The 16,628-nt window shown below is 36.8% G+C and overlaps 1 long non-coding RNA gene across 1 annotated transcript in view; it reads left to right on the forward strand.

Annotated features, from left to right (window-relative positions):
* The first annotated feature begins 4,852 nt into the window (after positions 1-4,852).
* LOC126810510 (uncharacterized) overlaps positions 4,853-16,628 on the forward strand; it is a 65,949-nt gene continuing 54,173 nt past the window's right edge. Inside the window, exon 1 of the long non-coding RNA XR_007675239.2 lies at positions 4,853-5,691. This is a non-coding gene — a long non-coding RNA (uncharacterized LOC126810510). The remainder of the gene's footprint in view (positions 5,692-16,628) is intronic.

Raw genomic sequence — 16,628 nt, forward strand, 5'->3', positions numbered from 1 at the left:
AGGCAAAAACAATGCCCAATGGGTTCTACGTTCAATATAAATTTTGCGATTTCTTGAAATAAAAGAAAAATAGCGAATGAAAAGTAACATTTGTTTTTCAATTTTTTATAATCGTTTAAAACCACAATTCTTATTTATACAAATGAAGTTGTTTCAATTTTAGGGAATTGTGCCGTGGCGGACGAATGCAGTCAGTGTTGTCTTTCGCCTAATTTTGGATTGGATACCAAGCCTCCTCATCAAACAGACTTATAGTTTTGCTCGAGCGGGTTTCAAGCTGTACCAGCGAGCGCGGTCGAATGATTTGTTGAAGAAACGGAGACAGCGGTAAAAAAAAACAGTCCCCGTTCCCCGCCCCCAGCTTATCACCATAAAACCGATTTCTACGGGTATGCAAAGGTCCGACTAACGATAAAAGAATAGCATCCCCTCTGCTTCGGGTAGGTCATTCCAGAAAAGAATATCCCCTTCGAGGCCCCGGAGAAAGAACATCAATCCCACCAAACAGTCACACCAACAGTAATAACAGAAAACGAACCAGTAAACCCATTATCAACAGTCATCAACCAGTCAGCAGAAAGTCATAAGAAGTCACCCCAGTTAAACCAATAACCAGTACAAGAGTCACCCCCAGTAACAACACCTATCAAAAAGAGAATGAGAAAAGGAATATCAAGACCACCATTAGAATACGAATGAGAGAGAGAGTCTTTGCGATATCATATGGATTAAAGAAGCTCTAATCCTTGTGGTGTTTAACTCGGAGTGTGGGAATTACCACCCACCTCCCCATTCGGCCTAAAAATAGACTATTCTATGGGGCTCTTGGTATTTTCATATTGATAAACGAATTTAACCAAAGCAACCCAGACGTGTATTACCCAGAATTTATCGTATTTAAGCCCCCGTTTAATACGCATGTGATACGATATGCCTGTTATGTAAATATAACAATAGTAGTATAATATATTATAACAATAGCTGAATAAAACAGCTGGTTAGAGTTAATAACTAAATCAATATTTATACACATGAATAGTCTACATAATAGATTGGTCACCACTGCTCCAATTCTTTCTACAACCCAAACACAGTAGGCCTACTGTCTCTCATTCACCATGACAATTCATGTACATGACAAATTTTGTTGCATTTGTATGTAGTCGATATGTTGCCCTATTAAAATGGATGATAAATTGATGAATTACTGAGCCATTCCACGTTATCGGTTGAAATGAAATTATTTATTAATTAAACAAATACAGTGCAATACGTACTATTTGAATCTAAAGCCTGATGTTATTATGCACTTAAGAACCCCCAAGACTTGTTTGTGGGTTTTTTTTTATGTATTTGGTCTAACAATATTTTCAAGGACATGAAATGAAATGAAATGAAATGTGGTTTAACATCCTACTGTTTTGCACCGACTGGGCGCCGAATATCCGTATTCTAGCCATGGAATTGCATTGGTGAACAAACGTTGAAGCCACACAATGGCTCAGTGGGTATAGCGCTGGATAGCTAACCAAAATGTCATGGGTTCCGCGGTATTTCCGGTGGCGCAAGACGTCTATCAACTGGTTTAATTACCAAATATTAAACACACCGAATTTTGTGTTTATCTTTATTATGTAACTTCGCGTTTTGTGATATCCACATATCGGGGATTTGGCCAAGATATCGAGATGATTGGCTATTCTTGATCGTATTCTAAAAAAGACTTTTGGTATATGAGCCACCAATTTGTTTTTCTGTTGTGTCAGTTCTATATATAAATATTTAGCAGGAAATAAAACCGACTCATTAACCTATGGAATATATACATGTATATAGTTCATGCTACTTAACAGAACTCGAATGGAAATAATTCAATATATTTTGATTGTAGATATAGACATTTTTTTTAGCATACTAATTCAAGACCAAAATATATAGCGCAGACAACTCGTTTATTTTTTTAATTGTCTTTTATTCAGAAAATTGCTCCGCGCCAGCAATACAGGAGATACTTTAAAAGTGTAAACGTCATTTACACAATAGCGACAAAATAAAAACTTGAAATAACAGAACACAAATAGAATTTGATGAACAAAATGAATAGAACACAATACAGATAGAAATTCACCAACAAAATGTATAAAACACAATACAGATAGAAATATATATAAATAAAAAATTGATACAACACAATATAGATAAAAAAAAAAACTGAAATGACACAATACAGAAATTGATAAAACAAATTAATTGAAATAACACAATACAGATAAAACAAAAATTGAAATAACTCAATACAGATATTCATATAAAAATAAATATTGATAAAAAAAAAACCCCCAATACAGATAGAAATTCATAAAAAGAATGAAGAAATTGAAATAACAGAATACTATGGTGGTTGATTGGGGCTGTCGTGATGTTGTGATGTAGACCTTCATAAGGCGACAAACCGGCAGCCCGACATCGCGACATTTTAATCCAACATCGCCACAACCCGACATCACGACCTTATAAAGGTCGACATCACGACATACAGCGTGACGTCGGGTTATCGTGATGTCGGATTGTCGCCTTTCCAGAACAATGGTAAAACGACTACGCTCGACCCAATATTAGGATTATATACACTGATCCTGGTGTTGGTCACGAATGTTCCCCGGGATTTTGCAGCGTGGTTTCTCGATTTCGGTTGTGCAAAGATCAGTGTCTAGTTGTGCAGATGGGACAAAAAAAAACCACGCTCATGTGTACACATTGGCGTGCACATAAAAGAACCCTTAAGAAAAAAAAAATACATATGTATTGAAAAACTAATCGCATGAAGGCTTTTGCGGCTGAAAAGTTTCCCATGCAGTTAATTTAAAATATTTCATAATGTTTGAAATTTGCATGTTTTACGACAAACAAAGCAAAGACTATAGAAACTCTATTTCTATAAAGATAACGAAATCAATAAAACACAAACACAGATAGTGTATGAAAATAATTCAATCATATAATGGCTATATGTAACTGGGGACTGTATTCACAATAAAATAATAACACTGTAGTAATATTATAGTTTATATCAATTACATTATACATAAGCGCGACACATTTACACTATTAAGGCCAATCTCCATGATATCTGCGATTGGTCGTGTGGGCAGAGAGCGACAGTGCGACAGAGCAAGACACAGACTATGTTAAATTTTATATGGAATCATAATAATATTGTACTTTCTTTTTTCAATAATTCGCCTGCGCATATGGGTCTTTAGTAGTATCAGGAAACCCTAACCAAATCATTGTAGCCTGATCCGTAAAGCAGAAATTCATATTATTAGAGACTTTTGGCAAGCGTAAATTCCTGGTCCGTATCGCGTATCCGTAACGATTTTGCGTGTGACGTCATCAATTCGTGTGTATTTCTCATACGTGATACGGCACACGGATACGGCAGCACGTATCGAACAGCTTTAATACGGAAAAGGTCGTCGTCTTTTTTGCTACTTTTAGACGCTGAAATGTTGTGCCGTAGCGTTTTTTATGAATCTATATATGTCTATCCTAGAACGAAGGTGTATATTTGATGTGATTTTAACCATGGCAAAGACTGGAATTTAATTATTACTTTGGATGAGCTTTTCGCAGAATTTTCATATTTTCCTATCTGTCTGCACGCTTGTTGATCTACGTGCTAAATTTAGAGAGTAGGGACCTTGCAAATCTGTCAAAGAGGTATATTTTTAATAAGATTCGACACTATTTTTTTTTTTTTTTTTTTTTTTATAAATAACTCAGCGAAAGTCGAACGACTTTACACCCTTCAGGAATTTGTAGGCTGGGTACTTGACTAGTACTGATATTGATCTTGGTAGATAACTGCCATCATGCTGAAGTAGAACTACGCTCAGCTCAGCTACCCATACGTAGACGGCACAAAAATCTGCCAAAACTCTAAAACTAAATTAACGCAACGTATCACGTGACGATACGGATACGTTATACGGATGGGAAAAATTCCACTTGCCAAAAGTCTCTAATAAGTCTAGACGTGTACGTAAGGAAGACCCTTTTCTTTAGGCCCGGGACAATTCTTGATTAACTCAAGAGATAATTCATTCATTACCGCAGGAGGTTTTTCTGGAGGAAATATTTCGATTTTACGTCGGGCATTATCACCTTTATTAGTAATCTGGGAAATTGGGTAACAGTTTTCCCAAAAGAAAAAAAAACTGCATCGAATAGTTTTGGTGTGTACTGAACTTAATAGTGAATTAAACCTAAGTTTCGCAGCTCGTCTCAATATCGATACAGGGGGGGGGGGTGGATTGTCGAATGGTTAGCACGTGCGCGCTGTATCATAAGATTTGTCATTGAGTTTCGATTCCCCGGTTGTACGTGACAAGGAGTAGGGTCGCCTGTCCAACCTAGTGGGTTTTCTCCGGGCCTTCCGGTTTCCTCCCAAAGTACGCGCAATTACCTAGTGTGTGTCGAGTGGACGTTACCCCCGCCCCCCCCCCTCTCTCTTTCTCTCTCACTCTTCTCTCAATACTGATACAACTACTGAAGTCAAACTACAAACTATCTTAACTATCTATCCGATTATTGTTCAGCATCATTACGATTTTATGATATGCAGTTTGACCAACCGCATTTTGTTATTGCCATCTGTATCAATTAGCAAATGAATCCGGCGAAAGGTCGCAGGGTGTGCCCCGAACTTAATAGTGAATTTAAACCAAATGGGGAATCAATAAAAACAGGATATATTGAAATCAAATATACACCAGCCATTAATAATAAACGATAGACCTGATAGCTTATATTAGAGTATATATATATATATACTCGAATATCGGTTGATATTTATGTACACGTGTATACGTATTTGCACCACCATCGCGCTATTAATAGAATGCAGCGGTTCATCGCGAGGGTTTAATCTTATCATCAACGCCAGCCGATGCTATAGTGTATTATTGTTATGATGTGCGAGCTTTCCTTCCTTCAATGTAAGAAGCACGTGGCTCGTGCCAGCAGTCCAACTGGGCATGTCAGTATATATGTAAAGGGTCAGATGTGATGATATTTCTGACGAGTGTTGTAGATAACCACATCAAGGAATATTAATGGCTTTTGGCTCACATGGAATTTTTGTTTTCTTGTTACGTTACAAGGCTGTGATGTACTACTCGTAACGGAATTCATTTTACCTCATGTTTTTATTTAGCTAAGCTTCCGTCTTCCACTAAACAGCTAGCATTAACTGTCGTCTGCTAGTGATAACAAATCCCGCCTATACGGAGTCGTTCACCAGACACCATCTTCAGCTATATATTTTGGGACTTTGAGTTGTGTAAACTTTGGATATTTTTCGTGAACAAAGTTGGGGTAGTTTCGCTTTTGGACGAGATCCCCAACGATTTTGTCGTCTGCTTGAATGCGTTTGAATTGACTTGAGTTACTTGTTCAACATGGCGACTGATCCTACTTTGGAGCGAAAAATTTTATTAGGAGGTACACTTGCGACTGCGGTGGCGTTTCTTTTCCAACTTATAGCCATTTGTACTTCGCAATGGTTGGTTATTGAGATTCCTAAACCTACCAGTTTTGTAAATAAGTCGGGGAGGTATCTGTTTAAATCATCGAGTGGTCTATGGCGAATGTGTCGAGTATATTTACAAGGCACCGATAATTCAGAAGGTAAGACAATTTTTTTTTTGGAAAATAAGCATCATATGTATTATTGGTGCCACAGGGACTAAAATTATATCTGCTGATCTGCCCATCACTTATGTTACCCTCATTGCACATCATACTGAATAAAGTGTTATGGTGAGGTATCTTCTGAAATCGCTCTAAAATATATATGTTCAGTGTTGTATCGTTGAACAAGCCCAAACGTTTAGTCTATGTCCAGTGAGTAAATATATAATGGCATTTCTTAAAGGGCACACACGAACTGTAGCAATCAAATATACATGTATAAAAGATCACAGTATTTAACAGTATACGCATGAAGCATAAACACACAAACTCCCAAATGACAAACATACCCCACTGAGTAAAGGCATGTACACACCCAACTGAGGCAAGGACACCCACCCCATATATCGGTAGGGTAGTGCACACACACACCAGCGAAAAAGGTGCAATGCGCAAGTAAGAAATAGTACACACGTGAGACATAGTAAGCCAGCAGAGAAAAATGAAATGAAATGGAGCTGAACGCCCTACTTTTCTGCACTGACTGGGCGAATGAAGACGGATACACTATACTGTGTGCAATACAGTGCGCTATGTGAGAAATTTTGCCTGGATAGCTCTTATTTCCAATTTAAGAAGTCAAGGGTTCTTTTACGTGCACGTCAATGTGTAAACATGACATTGGGTTTTTGTACCATCCAAACAACTAGACATTGTCCTTGACAGGTCCCCGTCCTGCACCACTGACAAGGGGGCCACCAGAGAACTCGGCGTTTGCTAAAAGATTTTTCTAGAACACGTGATATTTACTTGAGATGTTGACATAGCTTAAATGAATGGTTTATGTAATTTCTAGATCTGCCAGTACATATCTTGTAATTATTTGCTGGATTCGTTCTACTTATCGCATCGGTGCATACAATTTATTATCTTGTTGTCTGCGTCATACATCTTACAACAGTTTTCTTCAAGGTTTGGAATTTCGTGAGCTCCGGGACAGCGTTCCTGATATGGCACACCACCCATTCATCCCGATCCACATTTCCTATTGTTATTTCCTATATTAGATACATTAGGGGTTTCAAAAAGAAACCTATTAATATTGCATATTTTATCTTGAGCAAGTAGGATGAACCATAGAACTGGAAGATCCAGTGGCTGTATGTTTTCTTCTAAAACGAATTGAATCCAAAAATCCTTCGATTTTTTCGGAGTCGATAAGGTGTTAGACCGAAGATACGGCCACGCGGGTTGTGAGATAGGAGTAAACAGGTTAGGGCTAGGGTTAGGGTAAAAAAAAAGTTCCATGGACAAAAGTCGGTGACCAAAAGCATCGTTGCCTACGTTCGAATAAGGTTACCCGGTGTGGAAGTAAGTGAAGTTGAATTAATATGAACGGAGATGTAAGGATGGTTATAATTACAGATGACCTTTCCCATTTATATTTTTATCCTTCATCCCAGTAAGCAATAACCGACTGTAGCGTCTGTTTAGAGGAAGTGACAAATTCTAAGACGTATTCTAAGAGAGATGGATCTATGGTATATGTAATACTGCCGACACAATAGAAGTAAATGTACATGTGATAAAGAAATGTTTCGAAATGTTTTCTCGGCCAATGCGGTATCGAACACCTGACCTCCAGGCTAGCGAGCCAGGGTCTTACCCACTTAGCCACCGTGGCTCTCCATAGTTGAATAAATATATAATATAAAAGCGAGCAACAGTGTGATAGTTAGGTCCACCATGTCACCCACTGTTCGCAAATAATACATCAAAAGTATTCATCTGAATTCCCTAACCCTATTAAAGAACTTTACTGACAATAAGAGCTGATATTTCATAATGTCATAATGTTTATTATATATTAGGACAGATTTGAACCTAAGCCTTGACACGTTCAAATCCTGAATCGAACCTGCCAGATACTGCGGTAACAAGTCATTAGAATACTATTACGCATATCACTTTCCTTTAGACGACCCCAATCGCATCTATTGTAACTTTCACTATCCCTTAAGAAAATATTTTATATTTGTTTTATCTTAAACTATACAATGATCTAATGATGGCGCCATTTAACCAACAATTCTAGATTCCCAGGAATTATTCTAGTCGACGTATTTAATAATTAAGTAGTCGACAGTTCTCAAGACAGACAACAAAGTAACAAATGTAAGTGTTGTATCAATACGTCTATTGTAGACAATGTTTTCACGGCTGTTACTGAATTCTATGGTTGACTTGCATGAATGTACTACTTTGTACCAAATCAACCTTAAACTTCGATTTCTCATCAAACTAAATGCACACCATTATTAAAATCGATTTCTTTAGAGTACTGACGCACAATACCGTAACAAAAACACCATCATAAAATCTGTAGTAATTGTACTGTTTACAACCAGTTATTAGAGCGACAGTCGCTGTTTTAAACACTGTGTACATTCAAAAGTACTTTGACAATTTGTTATAACTCATAGTAATTGCCCATATTAAAACACGGCGATCACTTGTAGGACGTTAAACCTAATTTCATTTGATATGAAATACTTTTAAGGAGAAGGAAATAATAGGAAAAGGATCGTTTCCGGTATAGATGAAGTCATCGCCAAAAGTAATGGCCCCGTTCTCATCTCCGAAACAAAGACCCTGCTTCGATTCGGATACATTCACGCATTTGCATAACCCTTACTCTTCGAAAAATGTAGGGGATATTCAGAAACAATACAAAACTGCGGAAATGCACTGCTGTTTTTATTAGAGATAACCCGTGTATGTTAATAACAGGCCAATTGCCTACACATGAACATAAACGGTTAGCAAGGGCGGCTTATCTGAAGGCCCCATTTCACTCGCAAAGAGATTACACTGCCAAAAGTGAAAATGGACGTTTTTGAATTGCTCCACCAATCCTCAGACATTCGGCAATTCGTCGTGGCATGCCCCTAATCACACGTCCAATCACGATTTTGGGAAATCTGACCCACTCCTCTTGCAGTGCAACGACCAATTCTTGCAGTGTTATCGGTTGACGTTGACGTCGACGAACACGTCTCCCGATCAAATTAAACGTAACACACTAAAGCAATGATACGCTAAACAGTAAATCTTATGCAAGAACCGATAGGAATGCTAACATGGATAGATAAACCAGCACGCGGCAGTTTTCACCAACCCTTCCTTGAAGTGTCAACATTGACAATGAACCCCACACACGTGCATGGCGCTATTGCGTGTCGCATGTGCAGCTCAGTGGTTCTGTTTGGACGATAAGTTTTTCATCTGTGAACATTTATCATATCACAACCTGCCGCATTTCAATATCCCCTACTTTTTTTAAGAGTATATATATAAGGATATTTATACGATTTTCGATTATCTACGAAACTGCTTTATTGATTTATTCTTTGAATGGCATTTAGTAATTGGAACATAATCAAAAACACACTTTTATGGATAACAATCACTATGGTTTATTTCACTGTGTATATGCTTGATAACGACTTGTGAAACCTTGTTGAAACGTCGCAGTGAAATAAACCATAGTAATTGTTATCCATAAAAGTGTGTTTTTGATGCTTTATTGATTGCTTAATGACAATTAAGTGTGTGTTCAGAATACTTTTGTTTTAGGTAGATATACTAATGTACAAGAAAATCCAAAAACTTAATTTGTGTCCCAAAATTCAAATTAAGATTATTTGGAAAGCGATCTTTCCAGTATAACTCTGCAACATTTTGGAATAAACTACCATCAGAAGTTAAAGATGCGCCAACCTTATTGCAATTCAAGAGTTTATTAAAAACACTCCTGCTTAAAGAATACTATGAGACATAAAACTGTTATAAGCATATACTTAGTGTATGGAGTTTAGCTCGTTAAAAGTGCACTATTATTATTATTATATACATGAGCTTTGCTATATGGTTTTCAAACTACCAAATTATAGGAGCCTATCCACTCGAGACATCCAGTAATGCGCACACGGTGTTACTTAATAGTAATTAAAAGAGAGATTTGTTAATGGTTGTTTATGACTTTTATTGCTCCAGGTCCTACGGTACCGTGTTGGTATGTGGCCTTAAATTATCGGATCATAACTTCCTGAGATTAGCAATTAAAGTAGTCTGTTATTTGGCTATTGCTTGGTAATAAGTTACGCAATGACAATTAAGAATTTGATATGATCTATGATTAACCAGATCTTTGATTTGTGTAGGTTCTACTATTGGTAATACGTTACACTATGATGATTAAGAATGAGGTATGATCTACAATTTTCCAGATCTTTGATTTATGCAGGTTCTAATATTGGTTAGGAACTATCGACCTAAATTACATGTATTTGTTCAACTACTTGAAATGTGTGTATAGGTTGACTACAATACGCCATAATATTGTTAATCAAGAATTCGTTGTTTTAAATAGGCAGTATGGAACTACAGTGTCTCGGTGGGTGAGGTGCTGGCACGTTGACCAGGAGGTTCCGCTTTCTATCCCTTGTTGACCGAAGAAAGTTCTCGAAATTTTCCAGCGTGGTTTTCCTTTTTCAATAGTGCAGGACGGATATCCTGGTTAGGAAGAGGGTTGTAATTAACCAGGTCATGTTTTAAACAGATAATTACGTATCTGATCTGACAGAAATAGTTGAAATTCGAAATAGGCTGTAGCGCCGCTGCCCGGGCTAGATAGTATGTCCAGTCTGTTACTAAATAAAATTGGTCAATTCATCACTGATATACAGAAGTTTTCGCTTTCAATTTCTCATACAGTTCCAAACTAATTATTGGACTAAACCCCGAGGTCCTACCATATACACATTGCCGTGAACGTAAAAGGACCCCTTTCAGTTGGAATTCGAAGAAGAAGGGTTGATAAGACCCCTTTAATGAACTAATAGTATATATTGATACATGGCAGTGTGTGTTGGTATATGTTGTTATACGGACGTATTATTCAACTATAGAGATTAACCGTTATGTACGGTATTTGTTATTGCGTATTGACAGCCATGTTAATGAGTTACACAAGGATAATTAAAACCAGGATGTTATCTGTGATTATTTAAAGGAAATATTAGTACCTGATACTATCTTATATAATATATAATTACGATAGACACTCGACATGTTTAAATAATTTACCAACATTCTAGCATTTAACACGGAGGCACGGTGGCTGAGTGAGTATGACCTTGGTTCGATAACCTGGAGGTTCTGTATTCGATCTCTGCGTTGACCGAGAAAGTTCATCAGGATTTTTCGGCGTGGTCCTCCCTTGTCAGTGGTGCAGAATAGAGGACCCAATGGGACGAAAAACTGAGGTCCCGTGTACACATTGGTGTGCACGTTAAAAATCCCTTGGCAGTTGTAATTATTTACAAGAGTAGACCGTAGCGCCCCTGTCCGGGCATAATTTCCCTCGTAACAAACTGTATGGCGTATGCCCGTCTTCATTAGCCAAGTCGGAGCAGAACAGTGGACGTTTAAACTCCATTTCATTTCAGCATTTAACACACTATAAAGCCACGCTTACACTGTCGGATTTTGTCAATCATGGAATTTAAAAAATGCCAATCAAAGAAGGATTTTAAAGTGATCCAACTTTCTGACTAAACAACTTTGGCTAGATACTGGGTTTATACTGCTTACCTTTTACCAAAATCTATTTGCATTGAATAGGAATGGTTGATGTGTACATGTTTAAGTTTTAAACATGGTCAGTGACTTATAATTCAGCGACTTTTAATCAGAAAATTGGACAATTTCGAATTGACTATGATTTACTGAGAAAACAAAATCGAGAGCCTAAACCTAGCCTAAAGCTCGTACGTTGGAATTGTTGTTCTCCCAAACCAAAATGATCTAGAAAAAAAAATCGAAAATATACTCGAGAATGACAAGAAGCATTATTGATATATGTTATTTTTTTTTCTGTTGTAATTACCTCACCATGTTTTTAGCAGAAAGCCACACATCTCAAGAGTTTATCTAAATTATGTTACAAGGCAAAAATAATATGTAAATAATTAAATAAATATCTAATTTAAACGGGAAAATATCATAGCTAGGAAGACAGTCGATGTTTGAAACAACAAGACAGTTGAACTTCTAAACTACTGTATGTGGGTTTTTATTGGTTGAGTAATAAAAAAAAATAGTCTCAATTTTGATGGCATTTAAATAGCTGTCTCTCTTCTTTTTCTAAATTGCAACTTTACGAGATGTCTGAAATTTTCGAAGATAATGTTTGTGAAGATAATTCAATTTGTTGTTACTTATTTTGAAAGTTCAGATGATATTAGCTTTTAACGTCATATTACTGGAAAACAGAAATTGTTAGCTAACATAATAGAAGCCGAGGGTGCCTGGTAGAACATAAGCATGAGTCATGAGGGTGTGGGGCACTGGCAGAGAAGCTTACAAGATACCCTGTTCAAATTTTGATCATATCGGAAAGAGTTAACTTCCACTTAATACCCACCCACGGAATTCCCATGTCCAGTGAATCAAATAACTATTGTATCTTAAAGGTGTACCTTATTTAGTAATTAAGAATTTTTATAATAATCGACGAGTTATTGCTAGAATCCTACACAGCAAACAAGGGCCATGCATGGGTATAACATTTTTTTTCGTTAGATCCAGCGGGAATCAAACACATGGCGGTAGTTATTCGCCTCGCAGCTGGCGGTTCTATGCTCTACAACAGAGCTAAATCTGGTTGATTCGTTCTTGGTCGAAACATCGAACATTCCGTCTAACTACCCCGTGTCAGTGGGAGTACATTGCCGCACTGTCAACTCTCGCTGATTGTGTTGTATCTTCAGAAACACGTTACACGAACTACCTATTCCTGTAAGATAAAGATACTTCTTTAAAATCAATACACACGCTGAGATAAGAAGGGACCTAGAAAGGTTATCAATTAAGAATATTTTTATTCAACAGCTTAGCTAACCTGATTTTTTTTTCTTTCTCTTACCAGATAACGATTAAAACCACGCAGTTTCTATTTCATAGAATCACATTTCGTTCCATTTAAATGGATACTTTGGGAAACTTAGAGTACATTCGGTTTGACTTAAAAGTGATGATATACATTTATAAAGCTTAACTTAATTTGTTTATTGCCGTACTAAACAAGTTATCTCGTGGGTTTAAAATGGCAAGAACATCTTATAGTTGTTCGGAGGGGACGAAAAGCCAAAGTCCTGTGTATACATTGGCATGCACGTTAAAGAACACTTGACAGTTGGAATTCGAAGTAAGAGTAGGCCTTAGCGTTTCTGCCCGTGCAATATTTCCCACATAAAGTAGTGGGTGCTGAAAAGCAGGATGTTAAACCCCATTTCATTTCAGTTCAGATATAACACACCAGATCAAACCCTTTCTATACTATTTTCAAATGGGATTTTCCCCGACGGCATTAGGTGTACAATAAAGAGTAATGGTCTTGCGGCTAAGTGTGACAATAGTTTTAATGGGGATTTCAGACGTCAAAGCTAGATGGTGTCTCTTGAGGAAATGGTTGTCATAAGTCACTAACCAAATGAATGCACCACACTTTCCAATACTGTCGTCGTCGAATAATATCCGCAAACAGTCCATCTGATTAAGATGAAACGTGTCTTCTGGTGTTCCTGTCCTTCACACTGATCTATTAGTTACAGGCTACCGACCGTTTGGTGTCAGATAAGAATGTATTATTGTAGCAATAAAACCTTTAAATAGATAAAATATACATCAAATATATGCTTGTTAAAATACGAAACCATACAAGTGATGATATTTGTCATTAAGGGTTCTTTAATGTCTTTCTTACCTCCTTGAACTTTTCCAATCTTTGCGGTTGTCTTAAAGAGTGATTTTATGCCTGATATCAGCACTCCAGGCGTAAGATAGCTTGTGTTTTTTATCTGACATATTTTTTGTTTGTGAGCTATAGAAATATATACACTTGTTATTGAAAATTCCAGGTGAAGACACTCATAAACATCACAAAGCGGGGTCGTTATGGTATTATTGCTAGTTTGGATAAAACAATCATGTTTATATCCTTTACCATAGCGAACAAGTGTCTAGCTAAGCCATACTGAATTATGAGAAAGAACTTTTTTTTTATAATGTATACACTTTTACTCACATTAAATCGGAAAAAGTTTCTAGCGTATGCAATACGGAATTATGAGAATAAACGTTTTTATAATGTATACACTTTTACTCACATGACGGAAAAATTAAATTTCAGAAAGACCTCAAAGTAATCAAACTGCGGTCAACTGGCCCTTGTTACCGTTGTCATCATTATATAACTCTCGATCTAAGACTATTATCAAACTTAGACTTTCTTTGATAACATCAGAAAGTTGAAATTGTTGTGAACAAAGGTGGGTGAAATGATATCCAGTAGTTAAATTGCTTCCAGTAATTATTAGGGAGTCACGATGGCACGATGGAGGTCCCGTGTTCTATCCCTGTGTTGACCGTGAAAATACATTGGGTCTGGCGTGGTTTCCCCATCTCAGTGGTGCAGGACGGAGGGTCTGGCAAGGGACAACGTATGGTATAGTCGTTCAGATGGGACGAAATACCGATGCCCCGTATACGCATTGAAAGTAATTCAAAATACGAGTAGGCCGTAGCGCCGCTGTCCGGGTAAAATTCCCCTCATAGCACATGACATGGCGTATGTCCGTGTTCATTGGCCTAGTCGGTGCAAAACAGTGTAGAACAATGTAGGACGTTAAACCCCATTTCATTTCATTTCCAGTAATTATTAAGAAACAGTTGATTATAGCTACAAATTAACCCTTGGTAGTCCCGATCTGGTGGGGTCAAAACCTGGGTTATGTATATATACTTTCAATCTACATGATAACCAATCTTCATGTGCCTATTAATACCACAGTTTATGACGCATGGGTTAACCATATTAAATTCATTTTAGCTGAGCGAGTTTGATTTATCCTAATACCGTGTATATGTGGGGATGGCAAACGCCTTTTCTCATCCAATTATTCCAAGGTCGTGTTTTTTAGCTTGTTCGTTTCTAAAGCAAAGAAAATCTATTAAAGTAGTATTTTTCTCAGCTTGTTTATCAAAAAACTTGATCTCTTTTCTAGTTAATTTAAACACCTATCTAATCTACCATAAGATGTATAAAACGTGATATAAACAGATGAATGCACGTGTTTAAGCTGATTATATACAAACCATCATTATTGACATATCGTTTATAATAAAATATACGTTTAAGTTAAGTAATAAGCTGTTTCCTGATTTACGAAATTTTGAAATAAATTATTTTAAGAATAGTGTCTTCTCAGTTGCCAAGATTTGAAATGTCATTAAGAACATATCCTTTAAAGCCGCATTAGGTAAGATTAGATAAAGCGCTGACAGTTCGTGCTATAATAGTTAAAAAATATATAATGAAAAGAGAATATACTGAAAATTTAAGTCAAATTACTTTACTCTGAGTCTAAATATTAGCCAGCCTCGGTTGTCATTACTACCGCTGTTACGATAATAAACAAAGTCACAAATATCGATTTCTACGGTAATCGCATCCACCACACACCTACTAAATATCGCAGGCATCTGATAACATCGAGAGTTAATTGTGGTCTTGGTAAGTTAATTAATGTCTAATTAATAATTTTGTAACATTTCAGTCCTAAAGAAAGACCTGCAATAGTCAGATTTAGCTCTTGCATAATGCATGTTTAAATAGAACCCCCGCTTGATCTTGGTCAAAAATATAGTTTGTTTTGTGGCACTACAAGAGGAGTGGGTCAGATTGTCCCAAATCGTGATTGGACGGTTGATTAGGGGCATGCCACGACGAACCGCGTAATGTCTGAGGATTGGTGGAGCAATTTACTCGTTATTAAGACAAAAATCAAAAACGTCCATTTTCACTTTTGACAGTGTATCTCTTTGCGAGGGAAATGGGGCTACCCATATAAGCTACCCATATGAACTGTTTATGTTTATGTGTAGGCAATTGGCCTATTATTAACATACACTGGTTACCTCTAATAAAAACAGCAGGGCATTTCCGCAGTTTTGTATTGTTTCTGAATATTATCTACATTTTTTAACAGTATATATGGAGACTATCAAATCAAGTAATGGTTTATATCATACTTGTTATTATGTTAGGACACTTACTACCCCAAACCCGAACGCCGTGAAGAGTTTATGGGGAAAAACATACCCCAACAAAATGTACTATTCATATTAAGACACGTTTCTATAGATCTATAGCGGTTAATACGTGACAAGGGATGGGATCAGTTGGTCTGATTTTCTATTTAATTGCATTTTAGAATCGATGAAACAATATTATTCTGTCCGTCTTCATTAGCCCAGTCGGTGTATATAAATAAGACTTTAACCCCATTTCATTTCAAAAATACCCCCCCCTCTCTCTCTCGAACGAATCGATGATACAATATTTTCTTCGCCCTCTCTCTCTCTCTCTTCATTAACAGCATGGTGACTTATATCAATATACAACCTAATCAATTATATTGTTCACATGCTGGTTGTGTATTGATGTTTTCTCACCTACTGTAATTGAAACATCCGGCAATCTAATTAAGGTAATTCAATGACTAGAAAACATCGCATTTACTACTGTACTATATCACTTCTTAGTCCAATGATTGCACTGCTCTTATGCAGTGAACAATATCAACTTGGAAACTCGACTACCTTACACAACGAAAACAGAACAAACAAGCACATCATTTTATTGTTTAATATCATTTAATTTCGTATGTAATTCTCCTTTTAGGAAAACAAATCAATTACGATTTTGCGTTTCGTGTTATGGACTTTCTGATTACCACTTGTTTATTACGCACACTATTTATACTGGCCCAGTTATTCGTCCCCGGTCTAGTTCATTTATCGAAGTGGAA

Source organism: Patella vulgata, chromosome 2, assembly GCF_932274485.2.
Source record: "Patella vulgata chromosome 2, xgPatVulg1.2, whole genome shotgun sequence".
Classification (NCBI taxonomy): domain Eukaryota; kingdom Metazoa; phylum Mollusca; class Gastropoda; family Patellidae; genus Patella; species Patella vulgata.